The 20,343-nt window shown below is 33.6% G+C and overlaps 1 protein-coding gene across 1 annotated transcript in view; it reads right to left on the reverse strand.

Annotated features, from left to right (window-relative positions):
• The window catches only part of LOC149411363 (neuroligin-4, Y-linked-like), an 887,216-nt gene that overhangs the window by 113,320 nt on the left and 753,553 nt on the right, over positions 1–20,343 (reverse strand). The gene's annotated exons all lie outside the window — the stretch shown is intronic.

The following is a 20,343-nucleotide window of genomic DNA, read 5'->3' on the forward strand; positions in this document are numbered from 1 at the left end:
CACTGGCTTGAGACGGTTGGGAACAGTTGGCGAGGTTTCACAAAAGACCGTTAAGGCGAAAGAGCCAATGAATGATTTGCGTTTGTTGAGTTGATGAACGATGTTGGCGACATGCGTCGTTGTGCTTGTAATGGTTCATGACCCATTTACTAATTTTCAACTATCTACTTTTTTATCTGACATTATTAATTAAAAATGAATCAAATTTAAATTTGATCAATGTATTTTAACACAATTATAAGATTATCACAGACAGTATTGTTTATTTGAAGAGATTAAAATAACTTCTTTCGTTCAAGAACCGGGGAATTTGTCGCTTTATTTCGTCGTTTTCTGGTCCGTTCAACATCCCCTTCTTTAGGGGTGTTCATTTACGTGACCGCAATGAACAAAAGATTCATTTTCAGAAATTCCGGTAATCTCGCTTGATGGTACTTCTACCTGAGAATTTGTGCAATGAAAGTCCAGTAAAACTTACCAGTGAAATAGACAAACCAAGATTTGCCAACGACAAGCAAAAATGGACAAGAATCGAAAACATGTTTTGATTCACTGATTAATTAAAAAAAATTATCAGCTAAAATTTTTGTTCACTTAGAGTGGTTTGCTACGTTTGGGAACTTAGCGGGGATGCCGGGGGAGAGATCAGACCTGTCCTGTGCAGGCACAATTGGAGCAGTCAGCTCCGGGTGACAACTCGCCAAGGTGCCGAGGATCCAAGACGTTGATAATACCTGACACCTAACACAACACTTTTACATTTTTTCAAGCGCCAGGATCCGTTCGGCTCACGGTCGACCCTCAATTCATACGTCCGCCACCCCTAGACACACTGAACCCAAGATTCCTACCAACTTCTAATTTATTTTTCCTTCTCAGAACTTCCTCTCCTGACATAGGCCCTGATGGAAATTATTTCTTTTGTGTGGAATTTATATAATGAGAAAACTTAATTATTTAAACTAGCTTTTCAAGAATAAATGAGTAATTTTCATAAATCTTCCGTAACCTATCAAATCGATGTATGATATTCATAAAAATAAATGTTTTGACAGAATACCTAATAATGAGAACTTCACAAAAACACTATGGGTATGTTTATTTTAAATTAATGAATTATTTCATTTCATTGCTTTCTTTAAATCTGATAAAAGTATCCAGCGCTTGTGATTGCGGATTCTTACCGAATACCAAAAAATGAGAGACCATAACATAACAATGACTTCAAAATCCTGTGTCTCATTTTTAGAAAATAAAAGAAGGGTTTTAAAAATAAGTATTTATTATTTAAACAAATTATATCATTTGTATTAGTTCTCAGGGGTTATTTCAAACTCTTAATAAATCAACTCCGGCCACAAAACTCTTTTGAATTGTGATAGAATGGCAATGGAATCTGATATGATAATTGGAATAATCTGGACCCCTCAGGTTTTTACCTTGTTTACTGTCATATTATTCTCGACAGCTAACACCATCTATGGTTAACCTAATGGGCTAATCAAGTGCCATCTATAGTTGAGCTCATATCCACTAGAGCGATTTTTGGCAAATTTTGCCAAGTTGGCCAAAACATTCAAATCGCTCAAATGGACTAATATCAAGGATATTCCAATTTGCTTTAGAACACAAAAAATATCTAGTGAATTCTATATCAAAGAAAACAAGCCAAGACTCAAGTTTTCAGTGGCGTTTTACCGCTCAATTCGCACCTTGCATTCTAATAAAAGCCGCTTCGCGCGAACCATTTAAGGTAAATGTACATTTGTACATTTAAAGGGGGCGCAAAACTGTTAGTTCGCGTTCCATCACCATCCGTCACGATCACCATTAGTCCCGACTCCCGGCGCGATTCGCACTGGATTTGGGCGATTCCGCGGAACTTTCCACGTTTATACGTATCCACGTTTTTAGTCGTACCGCAACAAACTGGCGCCGCGTATAAATTAGAATTGATGGGCCAGAACGGGGATCAGGGCGAGTAATTACTGCGATCCGCTTCCGGGGGGAGATTGGCGATAAAGCGGAGGAATACTTTAAAGATAATCATGAGTTTTCATAGTCATGAACGTAGGTGAGTTGTTCCTTACAGAGTGCCATTGTCGGCGTGTGTGATGTTTATTCCAATTTGAACATATTACGCAGGATGATATTGTCAGATATAATCAAATCAAACGTAGCTTGAAATGGCTTGAACCGTGTTTGGTGACTATATCTGAATAGTCAGGTACTATATCACCTGCCTCTTTCCTATCTCGTTCTCCTCTTCACTACCTTTAGCCTCATAACATACCCCAATTGAGAATGCCATAGTCTCACTGTAGAAGTTGTGCGGTATTCACAAAACATATCTTCAAACTGTTTCATAAATCAAAAGATTAACATATTATAACGTTAAGGATTTCCGAGGCCAAAATGTTGAGAAAAGTGACACAAACTGTCCGTATTCATGAACATCACAAAACAAAGAATCTATAATAAGGCCAACATATTGAGATAATTGAGAAAAACTGCGCCTCTATATGAAGAGCCCAAAACAAAGAATCTATCTGAAGAGACTTTAACCTATACAAGTGAACTTACGATATGAAGTAGAGATTACAAATTAAAAATGAAAGAATAACTTAATTTTCCCCAAATTTAGTGTGTGTTACTGAATATAATATATGGTTGGATATGTCGAAAGAATCCAGGTAACAGGGCAAATAAGACAAAATGTTCACGAAGTGGTGTAAAAAAACTATGCATTTTACATCGTATTGCATTCAACAGTATATATTCCGGAGAACTTGTGTCATTATTGAACTTCTCATCCCCGGAGTGCCTACCCGGAGAGTTCTCAGGAAACGACCCTGTTTTTTTCAGATGGAATCACGTCACGTTAACGGCACCGCCCAAACGTTAATATACGAAGGCTTGTTCACGCTTAGGTCGGAAAAGGTTTCACTGTACTGTGTAAAAGCTAGTATGCTATAATAAAAGTTTAGTATTTTTTTCAATATTTCAAATAGATTAATTTTACCAGTCAACAAAAATTAACAGATCAAAAATAATTAATTGAATTTCTCTGGATACGATAGGAAGCGGGTAGATCTAATTTTTGTAGAGTAATAAGTTTTGTGTTAATGTCATTTGTAAATATTTCAATTTTATTGATACGATTTTTTCTTCTAATGTTGTTCGAAGAAGTTACAAGTTAAATTTTACACCGATTGCGATTGTTTCGCTAGATAATTCCTTTTTATATTTAACTATTTAAATAGATTTCTTTAACAGTTTATTAAATAAATTTAATATTATTTGTCCACATATATTGCACGGAAAGACAAAACTTTGAACGTACCTTTTTATAATCGTTTTTTAACATCATTAAAGAGTGTCAAAAACCGGCAAATAGAAAACTAAATAAAATTGTGTTAAAGTTTTTTTTTAATTTCTGGGTATATTTTAATCATTATACATAAATTTAACAGTCGAAAAATCATTATTGTAAGTAAAAGATTTTTTAATGGAAGTAAAATCGACAAATAAAAATCATGTCCACAACAGAACCCAGCAAAGTGAAAAGATTCAATCGACAAGATAGCTAATACAGCCAGTCCACACGCACGAGTTGTCGCCGAGAAATCGTGTCCTTGGAACAGCAAGGTTCTGAAAATTATTTTTTTTCTAAATAGTGTTTCTAATATACGTGTTAGTTGTTATTTCTTATGAATTTAAAGGAGTGTGGTTTTAGAATAAAGTTGTTTAAGTGACATGGTGTTAAGTTTTTCGAAGATTCGTCAGTGTTATTCTTACAAGGATGTAATCATCCTTCCTGGAACGTACTCAAAATTTAAGTTAAGTTAGTATCATCTCCAGACATCTTTCTTGGTATCGAATTGTCTGCGAAGGGAAACTTAATTCCGCTACATTGCATTCGGAATGGCACGTGAATAATTCTATGCAATCTAAAATATGTGAAAGAGACCCCTTCGTGAATTGATAACAGTTCTGTCTCAAGTCTTTCTATAGTTTTTTGGGCATAGTGGTCTGCTTTTGATTTGTAATAGTATTTGGTGAAAGGACTGACTATTCAAAGACGATTGTGGATAAAGCCGCTATGAACTCGATCACATTTTATTTACATACATTTTACGATCTTAAATTTATTTTTAGACATAACCGTTTTATTGTTTAAATTACTGCCTAAATTGTATATCACTGAATAATTCATAACTATTTCGACATAAAAACAAATGCGAAAAAATTAAACGGCCAAAAGGAAAAACTAAACATATTTCAACATCTTTGTTATTATTATCGAGCGATAGCTACCCAAATTTGGGTAACTTTAAAGAAGATTTTTATCATTTTCTCTTACATATAGATACTGTTCACACTTTGAGGAAGCAATAATATAGAGGAATCAACTCAAGACACTCAAATAATATGAAAAACAGTTATGACAGAATTTCACGGCCAAACAGTGATTTATTTTTGGGGTACTATGCCGTGCTGCGCTACCTACTTCTTTAGACAATGTTTCGGTCAGCATTATATTACATCAGGGCAGAAGCGTAATCGAAGATTGTGGTGAAGTCTGTGCTTATGTTAGTATACGCGAAACCATATTGCCAGCTTCAATCCTCTAAGAACTTATGTTACAGTATTATAGTGGTTTTCTGCGTTTAGTTTTGGTGTAGCCCAATCACCGTAAACCAAGAACTGTTGAGCTTATCCCCGTCGTCTTTATAAATATAAATGATTTTTTTGTGAATTTCAATTACCTCCGTAGTTAGGCGCGCTATGTGCGTGTTGGGTCTTCCCAGAACTTCAGAAACAAATCCTAAGTAATGGGCGTTAAGAAAAGATGGATAAATGAAGGGGTAGCACAACAGGGCAAAATATCCCAAAAATAAATCACTGTAACACAAACAATAATTAAAATCGTTTAATTAGGTTTTGTTCCATAAACCATCTATCAAACTAAGGTATCTCTTTCAAAACTTACTTATAAGTGGTTGCGCACTGTACGATTTGTATTACGTATTGAAAATATCTCATTAACATTTGTAAATGTGCGGTACAAAAAGTTTAAAACATTTGTTTTGGTTGAGTCTGAGTAGATTCTTACCTTTTTGATTTATTTGAAGGTAAAGGGCCCGCCTTCAAAATATAAAGTAAAGTAGATGGACGTGAAATGCAAATGAACGGCAACTTTTACCACCTGACTTTATTCTCACTAAAAATAATTGCGTCTGAAAGGTTAATAGACTGTCGCAGAGTTGTTGCCATCTGAGCTTGCCAATTTTATGATAGCACATTATTATTTATTATTTTACAAGGTCTGGGTGATTTCATTGACAGCTATGGGACAGTTATGGTTATCTAGCTAGATTTGGTACATACAAGTACACGAGCAGAAATTTGTCGAAAGCTTGGCAAGAAAACTGATTTAAGATAGTTGTCACCTGCTTACTACGTCATTTGAAATAGATTATATGAAAAAACAATAAATTTATAGAGTTTTTAAGGCCATATTTTTAGCCGAAAAACATATCAAACGGAATTATTTATGAAAATTCTACTCAAATCACAAATGAGTAGAATTTGATTCCATTTGCACGGAAAAAAATCGTATCGCTTATTTATTAAGAATCTCTTCAATTAATAGTAGTCCGGTTAAAAACGGGATTGCAGGGCTAAACAAATAAATTAATAGGTTTTCTGATAAACTTTTAGTAAATGACGAATATATTATCACGCTGTCGGAAAACGGAAAAAAATTAAAAACGTAATATTTTCACATTTCTTCATGCTGTATTACCAAAGCAAGTAAAAGTGATAAAAGTTTATCAGAAAACTTGTTAATGCCTGCTATCCCGTTTTAAAAAGGACTACCAATGATTTGAAGAGATTCTGAGTATATTATTTTTAAGCAATAATTATTAACCTTAAGCAGATATAAAAATTAAAAATATCTTCCGAGAAAAAATATATGCCGCCGAGAGGAATTGAACCCGCAGCTTTCTGATTGCCGGTCAGTTCCCCTACCAATTTACAACGCGCCAAATTATTTTTGAGTCGGAAGTTTTTTTCAATTCATAAAGGTTTTTGAGGCTAATAACTATTTCCTTAGAATAATATATTATCCTTTGTTCTATGTGTAAAATTAAAATTACTTTATCATTAAAAATAATAACATTCTTAATAAATCAGCATTACGCATTTTCCTCCTTGTAGTTATATATCTTATTAATTTTCTATAAAAATGATATAATTCTTATCCATTAACCTCATGATAATATTTCCTAAGAGCTGTTTAATAAAAGGCTATCAACTAATTTCGTCGGAGGAAAATTGATATGGAATCAGTGTTGCCTCAATTCAAAGGGGATATAGGTCTTTCACAAGGGTTATACGAACACACAGCTTCTCGGAAGATTTATCCTAAAAACGTCACCCGGTTTTCATTCTAAAGCCTATCATAGATCAACGTCCGACGTAGAAAGATTTTTCTTCGATTCACGCAAGTACAATAGTTTTCAGGCACCGAAATAAAACTAACAAACTTGCCCTATGCTAGAAAAAAAAAACCGACATCAAAATTTGGACAAAATTTATGTTGTGCTATCGGTCATCTGCCACTAAATTAATTTTTTACGACAATTTGTGGAAGGTTTTATTTACCGTTTTGTGTTAAAAGAGTCAATTTTAATTTATGATTAAATTACCAGTCGCTTACGTACGTAAAGATTAGCATAAAGTGATTAATTAAAAATAAATACTTCAATTTTTTTATTGAATTGAGTACCTTAGAAGAAATAACTTCTTTTAATACTTTTGGAAGGTTAATTAGGGTTTATTAAGTCAATGGGTGTCCCATATAAATAAAAATCGGATCTGCTTAGGTTACAAATAAATTCTTTAGAATTTGGTAAGCATTCAAAAAATATAGCAGCCAAAAATATAGGAAAAAATTACTTGAAGATAATATTTATATTTTTAATGATATACTAATGTTTACGAGACAAGACAAGAAAAAAAATACATGCCACCACCGGGAATTTTAAATTTGTTTACTATATTAATTTTCAACATTAATTTGTTGAAAAGAATGTGACATTACTGGGTTCAAAGGTCATTAATTACCCATTCTAAGGTCACATTGTACATGGTAATTTGTGTGATTTATAATTGTAATTTTTGTCAAGTTTATTACTACGTTATTTTTTAAAGTGATTTTTGTAAACGTTCAAAATATACAAGAGGTAATTAAATTTTAATTGAACCCGCAGCATTCTGATTACCGGTCAGGTGCCCTACCAATTGCGCTACGTCAGCTTACATGGGTTCAATTTCCGTCGGTATCTCTTTACTTTTTTTTAAATGTATATAGTTGTTTCAGGCTAATAATCATTGCATAAAATTAAGAAGATAACAACGTTAATTCTGAATTTGAAGTATAAACTCAACAATAATAACGTAAAAAAATTATGTCGCAATGGCCGAGTGATCAGAAGCGTTGTCCCAGTAAGACAAAGATCCTGGGTTCGATTTCCAGTTAAGACCGCAACCTTTTTAAAAAAATTCTATTACTTGTACTGTTTCATTTATATTTATTAGTATTTTATCTTCTTCTATAATGATATATCTTTATTATTTGCAAATCTCACTAGGTTTTATTCCTGCTTTGAGGTCTACATGTCACAATTTATTGTTTTACATATATTCTTCTTGTTTTTTTTTCTTAATTGCATTTTTCATTGCATTAGAGTCGATTTTACAAAAAAATGAGCCAGAAAAACGACTTGTGGTTAATTTTCCAATTTTAATTGAATATCGACGTGTATTCCAGAAATAGAATAACCGTTACCTGCGAAGGTACGAAGAAATAATTAATATTAATTTATCAAAACTAGTTAAAATATTTATATATTAAATATTTAAATATTTATATATTAAATAGTTAAATATTTATATATTAAATAGGTAATTTTTACACATTAAATAGTCAAATATTTATAAATTAAATGGTTAAAATTTATATATTAAATAGTTAAATAGTTATGTATTAAATAGTTATTTTTTCAAACTAAGGTCTTATCTAGTTGATCCTATTTCAATTTTTCATATATTTAGATCCTTCTCACGACGCAGTTCGTGATAAAATAATTTATTACAAGGTAGTTGTGGGACGGCCATGTTTGTGATTGTAATGGTATTTGTGCATTGGCTTTATAATGCCATCGGCGTTCCACAAGGTCTTGGTGTGAGTCCATTTGCAATACGCTAGACGTAATGGTACTGCATCAATCAGGCTTAATTTGTCGGAGTCTGAATGCCCAGATTTTTTTTAAAGATAAATAAAACAGAAGGAAAACAATTGAGACAGGCAACATTAAGAAAAGAAGAAAAATATTATAATATTAAAAACAAAACATTTGTAGAGCGCATTTTGAGTTATTTCACCTTAGTACTAAAATTAAATCGACGACTAGATAAATATTGAACTGAAAATTAGCAAGTAGATTTTTGCTTGGCACGTTGATGTTTTATTACATTAGTTTGCACTTAAGTAAGAAGTTCTTCTTCTTTCGATCTGTAAGGGGGGGGGGGGTCACAGAAGAACATTTAGGTCAGTGAATTAGTCTAGAGCCTCAGGCGTCGCCCTGTGTACCTTATTAATCCAGCCGGGGAATGCATTCACCACATTCATATATCGCAAACTTTTTAAAGCCCCACCTGTACATCAAACAGGCACAGCGGCCTGGGAGAAACTTATCCTATTGATGACGGACCAGAGTTTACGAGGCAGTGAGAATTCAGGCTGTCTCTCGGAGAATAACAAAGATTTTCCACCATTATACTTGTTACGATCAAATGAATCAGATACTTGAGCCGGACCATGTCAATATTCAGAATATTGGAAGAATATGTTTGAATAAGAATGAGGCAAGGAGTGTGTTCCAAAACCGATTTGTTTAGAAGTTCATCCTCCGTGCTTATCCCTGCAGAGAAACAGCGTGATGGTTAGTTAGTTAGTTAGCTAGTTAGTAGTAAAACATTGTGGGATTTAATCTGTACTTTTATTTTTAAAGATTGCTCTCATGTTCAAATTACTTTAAATGTGAGATGTGACGTGACGGAAATCATTTGTTGATTTAAAGATCAAACGAAATCTATTTCCCAAACATTTAGGTGAGATATGGTAAACGTTTTGCATTTACCCTGTCACTCAAACGACCAGATACAAATAGTAGCCAAACGCCACATCCCCTAAATCATGCTATGCCAGCCGATCCACCGCAAAGCATCCCCATCAGGGGTGGAATAGATCCACCGAACAGAAATTCCTTAGAAGTGTGATTTTCTATGCTTGTTTGGAAAAAAAACTGTTTACAAATTAGTTTTATTTTACAAACTCATCACAACAATACTACATGTAAACAGTGCACGGTTTTGTTTCTGCTCCAGTTTAAAACATAAATAAGAATACTTAATTTTATACCTGTGCGTATAGGAAGTACTAAATTACAAGTGCAAATCGAGTTTTAGTGTAGTGATAGAATTCCAAGTGATTCCAATCTCGCAGTTAAAAGATATATCAAAACCAAAATAAATATAAATCTGTCAATCGAACTGTCGATTCGTTAGTTCGCACTTGCTTCTAGTGTGTGTGTAAGTAAAGTTACCTTCACATTTACGCATACTATCCCGAGTACGTGATCAGGGCAGCTAAACTTTTTCATATTTTATATTTCTGCTTCGATCTACTAATTATGGATTCGTGTGATCCCTACCATTTTATTACGATGGCAAGTAATATAATAAACTCTATGAACAGTACCATTATGGATCCATCGAATAAATTTACCAAAGAGCAAATGGCTAAATTAACTCCTAAACTTTCGGAACTTTTGGGGAATATTAGTGTTGTTGGTGCGAAAGTGGGCTTCCTGGAAGGAGAGCTGAAGGCCTATACAAACATCTCACAACAGAAGCCACCTCAGGTCCAACCTCTACCTAACACCATACAAGACCTACCTGGAATTTGCGAAACACTAGCGGAAATGGAGGAGAGAAAATTACGTTCTAAGAATATTATAATGTTTAATGTACCTGAGTGCTCAACTGGTACTCAAACTGACTGCATGAGGGTGGATAAGAACAAAGTTTTGAGCATTCTAAGCAAAGTTGAAAATGTTGATACCTCTGAAATAAAAATGTTCCGTTTAGGTAAAAAAGAAATGGATAAAATACGTCCGATCAAGATTGAACTGTCAGATCAACATCAAGTGAAACTGGTTCTTCAAAAAAAGGCGATAGACTACAAAAATTTCAGTATTAAAACCAAAAAAGACTTAACATGGGTTCAGCGCCAAGAAATTCAAAATGTATGGAAGGAGTTAGAAAACCGGAAAAATAAGGGAGAAAATAATTTAACCATAAAATATATTAACAACTCACCTAAAATTATCAATGTTCAACCAAAAAACTCCAGCCATATAAACGCCTCATCTACTACCAGAACGTCAGGGGCATCAGAACAAAATTAAAGGAGTTCAGAGTAAATGCTCCATCTTTCTCAAATGATGTCATCATACTCACTGAAACATGGCTAACATCATCAATCTTCTCAGCGGAGCTAGGACTACATAGGCACCATGTCCACCGAGCAGACCGGAGTCAGAATACCAGCTCCAATACAAGAGGAGGTGGTGTCCTGATAGCGGTCCGCAAAAATATTACTTCGAAAGCACTCAAAATCAAAAATACTGATGTGGAACAATTGTTCGTATTGTTAAGTGGTGATTTCAAGAAAACTATTATTGGAACTGTTTATATTCCTCCTAATGCCAACATATCAATCTATAAAAAACACTGTGAAGATGTTGAGTTAGTAAAAACAAAATATCCAAATCATCAAATAATTATTTGCGGTGATTATAATTTACCTAATTGCAATTTCAACGTTTTAGACAGTAATTTTAATTCAATACCAGCAACCGCCTGCGAACGAGTAATTCTAGATATGTCTTTACTTTTTAATTTAACCCAATATAACCATGTACGTAATATTAATAATCGTGTTCTTGATCTAGTTTTGTCAAATGAAAGCAACGTTATTATAAATGAATCATTAGAGTCTATTCTTCCGATAGACAACCACCATCCCCCACTAGCAATACTTATCTCTTGTACTAAAGAAGGCAATCAAAATAATTCAATTCCTACGTATAACTTTAAAAATGCGAATTATCGGGACATAAATGATCGTCTCCACAAGGAAGATTGGTCATTTCTTAAGGAAGGCGATATTAATCAAAATATTGAATCTTTTTATTACTTGCTGGATAAAATTATTACAGATCTCATCCCACTCATTCATTTTAAAGAATCAAAATATCCGAGATGGTTCAACAAAGAACTTGTTCAATTAACTGCCCTTAAAAAAGTTTTACATAAGAAATATAAAGAAGACAGGTCTTTATCAAATTATATTGAATTTAAAAACGTTAGAAAAGATTGTAAAATCTTATCAAAAATGTGCTACAATTCTTTTATTAATAATGTTGAAACTTCAATAAATCATAATGTAAAGTATTTTTGGAACTATGCAAAATCAATGAAAAATAACAACTTTGGTATACCCGCCAACTTGGAATATGCAGGTAAAAAGGCCAAAGACACTAAAAGTATCGCTGACCTTTTTGCTGATTTTTTTAAAAGCGTTTATGAATGTGAGACACCAGTTTCTGCTAGTACAGTATCAAATTTTACTACTGATCATAATCTTAATTTATCTTTTATCCACATAGAATATAATGATATATTGACTGAACTAAAATTACTAGATCAAAGCAAAAGTGGTGGACCAGATAAAATACCTCCTGTATTTTTGAATAATTGTGCTACCAATCTGGCGTACCCTTTATATTTGCTGTTTAATCAGTCTTTACGAACAGGATGTTTTCCTACTAAATGGAAATTCAGCTTTCTTACACCTATTTTTAAAAAAGGCGATAAACACGAGGTGATTAATTACAGACCGGTGTGCCTTTTATCAACAATTCCTAAAGTTTTTGAAAAAATTCTTCTTAAAAAAGTTATTTTCCGATTAAACCACGTCATTTCTCCTAAGCAACATGGTTTCTCTACTGGAAAATCTACCCTTACTAACTTGTTAACCTATCAAAACTATATATCTGATTCCATGTCTAGTAAATGTCAAGTTGACTCTATTTATACCGATTTTAGCAAGGCGTTCGATAAAGTCAATCATGAGTTATTGCTGAATAAACTCCATAAATTCGGTATAGGTGGTTCACTATATAAGTGGTTTAATAGTTACTTGACCGACAGATTACTGGCTGTTAAAATTGATGGCACATTTTCATACAAATTCACTGCTACGAGTGGTGTTCCCCAGGGATCACACTTAGGACCAATCCTGTTTTTATTATTTGTCAATGATGTATTGTATATTTTCAATGATGTTCAAGTGTTAATGTTTGCAGACGACCTGAAATTATTCAAAGCAATCAGAAACATTAACGATTGCCATATATTGTCAAATAACTTGTCAAGATTAATTATATGGTGTCGTGATAACCGCTTGCAACTTAACATAAGCAAATGTCAAATTATGAGGTTTCATCGAATAAAGTATCCAATATTTTTTGATTATTCCATTAACAACATGTCGTTAGTATCTGTCTCGGAAATTAATGACTTAGGTATTTGGTTTGACACGAAACTTAACTTTATCAAGCATATTGAAATAATAACCAATAAAGCTTTGAAAATGTTGGGATTTATTTTAAGGGTATCTAGTGATTTCAATAAGGTAAATACTGTAAAAACATTATATATGTCACTAGTAAGGAGTCATGTAGAATACAATTCCACGGTTTGGTCCCCAAATTATGAGGTTCATTCACATGCGATTGAAAGAATCCAAAATAAATTTTTAAGATATGTAAATTTCAAAATGGGCATTCCTAGAGAAAACCTAAATTACGATAACTTACTTTGTTCATTAAATTTAATAAAATTATCTGATCGCAGAATTATTTCCGATTTAACCTGTTTGTATAAAATCATTAATTCAATGTTTGATACCCCTGATTTATTATATGTAATCTCTTTTCATACTCCAAGCAGGTCGGTTTCAAGACAGTACCTACCATATTATTGTAGCAATTCTATGTCAACGTCCCAATATCATACTCCTATGCGACGGATTCAACAGCTAGGAAACAAATATTCAGATGTTGTTGATATATTTAGTACATCAATTTCAATATATAAGCATACCCTATTGAAGTTTTTTTTTTCATCGAGTAGTGGAATATTTGAATAAAGGTATTTAATTTGATTTGACTAACATATAATAATTTTGTCAACTGAAATAGAAAAAAATATTTTGGATTTTTTATATGTTGTGCCTGCATTCTGTGTAGATCAAATCAAGTTGAGTGATATTTTGACTTTATATTTATTTTTCTGCAATTGTTTTAATAGTCGTTTCCTGCACTATTTTCATGTATAATTTCGTAAATATTTTTTATATATATGTATGTAAAAGCCTTAATAGGCGTGAAATAAATAAATAAATAAATAAGCGTCAGCTGAAAAGTTGGCAGGAAGGAAGCGTAAAACGATATAATAACCCAATAGTTGATAACGATGATTGAAAATGTTTCAATTCAATCAATTTCGCAAAAAATAAGGCATAAAAGGAGCCTACATAATGTACAAAAACACGCCAGCAATACACTTCTACTGGTTCATCTTTACTGAGCGTGGGATACATAGATCCTTGAAAGCGCCGGTGGCTCACTCGTTCAGTGTCACATTAAAACCTCAAATTTGGGTTTTGTCAGAGATCAAAACAACAAGCGTGGCTTCGTTTGAAACATGACAATTTAATGTTTTACCAAATGTATGGGTGATGGGACAATGGGTTCAGACTGGATTATTTGAAACCGAACAACCAGTATAACAAATAATTAAAAATATCCATAAAATTAACAATCACCTTATATTTTTGAAAACAGTTGATGAGTATATGTATTTATTTATTTACAACTTTATTTAGGCCTTTAGTAGGAACTTTTATGTATGAATAGTAAAAAATAGATATTAATATAGTACATATTTACCATACATAAAAAACTGTTTCGGTAACAACCTTTTGAATTTTTAAGTGGTAATGATGTCCACTGACTCGGTAAAATTATTTTCTCAGTAAGTATTCTGGGCATTGAGGAATACATAATATGGTAGCTTGTATCAGAATTTCTGCACTGAAATAAATCCCGACTTTTAGTATTATCTAGTGGAATCCGAAAGTTTATCAATGCAAGCATTTCTGGACTATCAACATTTTAATGCATTATTTAGAATTTTATATAGAAATACCAAGTCATTGAAAACGATTCTGTCAAACAATTGAAATTTATTCTTTTCATTTAAAGTAGTGTTATTATTCGACAAAATAGCTGAAATTCACACTTAAATATAAGAACTTATTTTGTATTCTTTCAATAACTAAACTTCTACATGCGTATTATAATGTGGGTTACAGACGGGAAAAATGTAATCAATTTGATTTCTAACAAAAGAAAAATAAAACAGTTTAATACTTAGAATTTTTTAAATTTCTAGTTAACCTAGTTATAAATCCCAATATTTTAAAACACTTTTTAGAGATTTCCGTTATGTGGTTAAAACGTAAAGATTTGGTTGAAAAGTGATGCCTAAGTCTTTAATTTGTATTAATGTCTGAAGAGTATTGTTATCAATGAGGTTATTACAGATCACTGGATTATTTATTTAGGATTTATGTTATTAGTAAAGGATGAGAAAAACCACTTAAGATATTTATAAAAGAAGAAGTGAAGTAAATAGATAACATTGGAGCTTCATAATACTTGGTTTCCACTCACAGTTATTTGAAACTCTTTTATCTCTTTCTCTCTTATGATGCTATGTGAATTCCATGGAGAGAGAAATTTCACCAATTTGAGTAAGTTGGGTATTTTTTAGTTTTATCTCCATATATATTATTATTCCTTCGAGATTGGAACCATACTATAAAAAAGAATACAAGAAATGTCACATGGGCGTGTTTCGTTATACGAAAGTCTTATCAGTTTACATTTCGTGGGAGAACTTTGTTATGTCTATGTCAGGTAAGTTTAAGAGATACAGAGCGCGCGCTATATGGGCTAGAACCAGAAGGCACTTGTCAGTTGTAAAATTGGTGTCCATTCAAATTTGTATGGAAAGCAGTTAAATAGCGTTCTTCTTTATTCTATGTTTGTAATCAAATATGTCATAAAACAGTGAGGCATTAAACTGGCAGATGAATGAAGAAATGTGAAAATTTGGAACTAAGAACTTAGAACTTTAAAAAGGAGATAATTTTACATTATTTGCAGTGAATTATTAATGTAGGTATATAAAGAAGTCAGGGATACTTATAGACAAATATCTACTGTATGTGGCACGATCGAGTGAAATCAATAGTCACGATTTTCCCAATAATCTGCGAAATCCAACTTCTTTGGTGCTGGTAACCTCCGCTTAGGTTTTGAAATATTGTTAAATTTCTTAGAATATCGGAATGCTTCCGAGGTATCAAAAATATGCAACATTTTGTTTATTTTTGATGTCGTCGTGATAATTAATATGTATCATACTTAAAATTGTCTTCGAAATTTTTGTTTTTGAATTAAATATTGATATTTTTAAATAATAAAATTTTAATATCAAACATTAAAATGTTCAAAAAAACTTAACAGAACATTTTGATTCAAAAAGTACCCAATTTCGAAAGAATTCGAAATTTGGAAAACACATTCCTTTTGTGTAGGGAATTAGTAAGAAAAATTTCAATTTAATTTTTATGCCGTTCAGACAATAAACAAATAAAAATTATCAATGAAAAAATCTCGTCAATTTGTAATCAAATATTTTGATTTTTTTTTGCATACATAAACATATATAAACTGAGAATAATTATTTTTATCTATGCATCAAAGAAAATAAGAAAAAAGGTTTTTAAATGTACCGACGACGCACAGTGGCTTAAATTTGAGCGCTGGCGCGACATTGACCCCAGATCGGCATGTTCCCGAAATGAATTTTTTTTTACCAATGTGTTCTCAGTTAATCACTGACATTAAAAAAACCATTGAAAATAACATCCGAAGCTTACTTACTCGGTAATTACGCACAGAACTGAGATGTTCGGGCGCGCAACTATGCTGCTGTATCTAGGCGAGTTTGAAGGCGTGCGGAATCAGGTTGTTTGTGTACTTGTTTCACAAAAAAAGTATTTTTAAAAATTATTTGACATATTCTTTAAGATACTTGATTTATTTAAATAACTGAAAAATATATTTTTTTCATAAATTATAACTGTTGCCTTGGTTCAAAGTTTACCTTTTTTTCCAATTTTTTTACCAAAGTTTTCCCTTTAATGGAGTAGGAATAAAAATCTTTAAAAGTCTTCACGCAAATTTTAATAGGATATTATTGCTGTGTCTTTTTTGTACACGAAAAAAAAAATCACTACCAAATTTAGCCAGCCACTCCAGTAATTGCATTTTTAAGAAATGATTGTACTTAATTTTCGTCAATTTTTTTCAGAATCCTATATTTTACTCCGATATGTCAAAGAAAGATCAACTGTATGTAATATTTAGTTCTTCGTACCGTTAGAATAAAATTAAAGTTATTCCCAATTATTCACTGTCAATTTAAATTAACATCTGAAACTCAACTATTATGTAATTAGTCGCAGAACAGGGGTACACTGATATTCGGGCGCGCAACTATGCTGCTGTATCTAGGCGAGTTTAAAGGCGTTCGAAATCGGGTTGTTTGTGAACTTATTATACAAAAAAGTACTTTTAAAAATCACTTCTAGATATTCGAGATATTCTTTAAGATACGTGCTTTATTTAAGTATCTGAAAAAAAACTTTTTTTCATAAATTATAACTGTTGCCTTGGTTCAAAGTTTAGCTTTTTTCCATTTTTTTTTCCTTTAATGGAGTAGGAATAAAAATCTTCACTAGTCTTCACGCTAATTTTAATAGGATATTATTGCTGTGTCTTTTTTGTTCACGGAAAAAAAATCACCATCAACTTAAGCCAGCCACTACAGTAATTGCATTTTTAAGAAATTATTGTACTTAATTTTCATAAAATACAGACTTAGCGCCCAAGTTACACGCTACTTTTTATAAAAGCATTAAAATTGTTATCAACATTTCAACTTATAATAATTAACAAAAAATAAGTGGTATTTCTTATTTATACTTAAAAAAACATCAATGGTGCCAAATAGTCGAACGCCGAGAGCGATGTCGCGCCAAATCATTAAAATTGGCCACTGTGCGACGCCCCGATCAGATCTGTCCTTTAGAGTTCTAATATAATATGATGTTTGTGGCTAGTATTTTCTTTCCTAGCCCTGAAGGGTTAATTATTTATTTGTCATTTGACTTAGTCATTTCGAAATAAGCCACTAGGTAAAACTCTAGATAGGAGCATCAAAAATACGCCATTATTGGTACCGAGGCTGTTCTCAACTATACGAGTTATTTTCGTGCTAAAATTTAAGATTTTAGAGAATTATTTATACCGCGTCATGTTTGAGTGACATGGCATTATGACTGGTTTTGAACATGTGTTAATTTCCAGCAAACGAGGTCTAATTAATTCGGACTATGAAAGAGTATAATAATTAATGAAAACCGACAAACGCAAAAGCTAGTTTTCGTGTTCACTATGATATATTATTATTTATGAAATTAAATTAATTTTCATATTTAGGCAAGTCTATATTTTATGTGCAATTTATAAAGACAAACTTTATTATTGTTTTCGAAAAGCTTCACACAAAATGTTTGTAGCAGAAAATATTTCTGGCTGAGCAGCAAAAGTGACGGCCTCTGTGGTAGAGGGGTAAAACGCTCAACTAGCAAGCCGGAGGTCGCGGCGTGTTAGAGGGTAAGACTCACGTCTGGCAAGCTGGAGGTCGCGGCGTGTTAGAGTGGTAAGACTCTCGTCTAGCAAGCCGGAGGTCGCGGTGTAGTAGAGGGGTAAGACTCTCGACTAGTCAGCTGGAGATTGCGGCGTGTTAGAGGGGTAAGACTCTCGAATTGCAAGCCGGAGGTCGTGGTGTGTTAGAGAGGTAAGACTCTCGAATTGCAAGCCGGAGGTCGTGGTGTGTTAGAGGGGTAAGACTCTTGAATTGCAAGCCGGAGGTCGTGGTGTGTTAGAGGGGTAAGACTCTCGAATTGCAAGCCGGAGGTCGTGGTGTGTTAGAGGGGTAAGACTCTCGAATTGCAAGCCGGAGGTCGTGGTGTGTTAGAGGGGTAAGACTTTCGAATTTCAAGCCGGAGGTCATGGTGTGTTAGAAGGGTAAGACTCTCGAATTGCAAGCCGGAGGTCGTGGTGTGTTAGAGGGGTAATACTCTCGAATTGCAAGCCGGAGGTCGTGGTGTGTTAGAGGGGTAAGACTCTCGAATTGCAAGCCGGAGGTCGTGGTGTGTTAGAGGGGTAAGACTCTCGAATTGCAAGCCGGAGGTCGTGGTGTTTTAGAGAGGTGAGACTCTCGAATTGCAAGCCGGAGGTCGTGGTGTGTTAGATGGGTAAGACTCTCGAATTGCAAGTCGGAGGTCATGGTGTTTTAGAGGGGTAAGACTCTCCAATTGCAAGCCGGAGGTCGTGGTGTGTTAGAGGGGTAAGACTCTCGAATTGCAAGCCGGAGGTCGTGGTGTGTTAGAGGGGTAAGACTCTCGAATTGCAAGCCTTAGGTCGTGGTGTGTTAGAGGAGTAAGACTCTCGAATTGCAAGCCGGAGGTCGTGGTGTGTTAGAGGGGTAAGACTCTCGAATTGCAAGCCGGAGGTCGTGGTGTGTTAGAGGGGTAAGACTCTCGAATCGCAAGCCGGAGGCCGTGGTGTGTTAGAGGGGTAAGACTCTCGAATTGCAAGCCGGAGGTCGTGGTGTGTTAGAGGGGTAAGACTCTCGAATTGCAAGCCGGAGGTCGTGGTGTTTTAGAGGGGTAAGACTCTCGACTAGCAAGCTGGAGGTCGCGGCGTGGTAGACGGGTAAGACGTTACATACCGACGGTGACATGGCTCATATTGAGGTGTCACATAAAAAAATATTGCGAATTTTTGTCGTTAAAAGGCGTTTTGTAAGCAATTAATTGCTTTATTTTACTGTTTCCTCTCTTACAAAATAATTTTATTTGTTTTACAAACAATACGCAATAAACATGTTTTAAATTAAATAATAAGCAGACAACATGGTGAGGAAAATGATAATCTTCTATTTAAAAACGAGAATATTGAATTTCTAAGAATTTTTATCACAAAACGACGTTTTGTTTCTTTGAAGTTCTGAAAAACACATGATTGTCATAATCATCATTTATTACCCATTTAATAAATGTAGTGGCGTCTATAGCGTTGGCAAGTTGCTTTCGAACCTCTTACTTTGCATTTCTTATATTTACTTAAGACGGCCTCCTTGGTCGAGGGGTAAGGCTCTTGACTAATTACCCGAAGATCGCAGGTGCAAACCCGGGCGCAATTATTTTTTTTTGCTTATTGAAGACAATATTAGCGATTTATAAACGAAAATCTGAAACAGAAAAATCAGAAAAGGATACGAAGGTTTAGAACTCGCTAATATTGTCTTCAATAATTAAATATTACAATTTGAGTTTTACTCAGTAAAGTTATTCCGAAAAATAAAAATATTTTTTTGCTATTATTTTGTTTTTTTTTAAATATGTATATTTATATATTTTTTTTAAAGATAGACAAACATTCCCGGGTTATGAATAACCTGACAATATTTGAAAATCTCCTACTACCACCAGAGTAAGCTGAAAATGTTGCTTGTGTTGTGATGGAGGACTTATTAGGAGGGCCAATTTAACTAACGAGAATCTTCCTGTCCCACAAGTACAACAATTCCAAATATATTTGGATGGTCAGGGTTTGTTTACTTCTGCCTGATTTGCAATGTGTGCAGGTATTTTAATCGCAACTTCTTCCAGAAGGATCGAACCATGTTACTTAGTAATTGCTTGCGCTGAGCAAGATTAATCTTTGTGTCTGTCATAACAGAATCAGGTATGTGAGACTGCAACGTCGTAGACATTCAAAAATGCGCAGGCGTTATGACTTCCAGGGAGGGGTTAGAAAAAATGACTGTGAGAACGGTACGTAGCTCCTTGTAAGTGAAGAGCTGAGTTCCGATCACACGGTACAAGTGAGTTTTCATACATTTTATGTTTGATTCCCACATACCTCCGAAATGAGGTGT

This window comes from Hesperophylax consimilis, chromosome 26, assembly GCF_061612785.1.
Source record: "Hesperophylax consimilis isolate HC1 chromosome 26, BYU_Hcon_1.0, whole genome shotgun sequence".
NCBI lineage: Eukaryota > Metazoa > Arthropoda > Insecta > Trichoptera > Limnephilidae > Hesperophylax > Hesperophylax consimilis.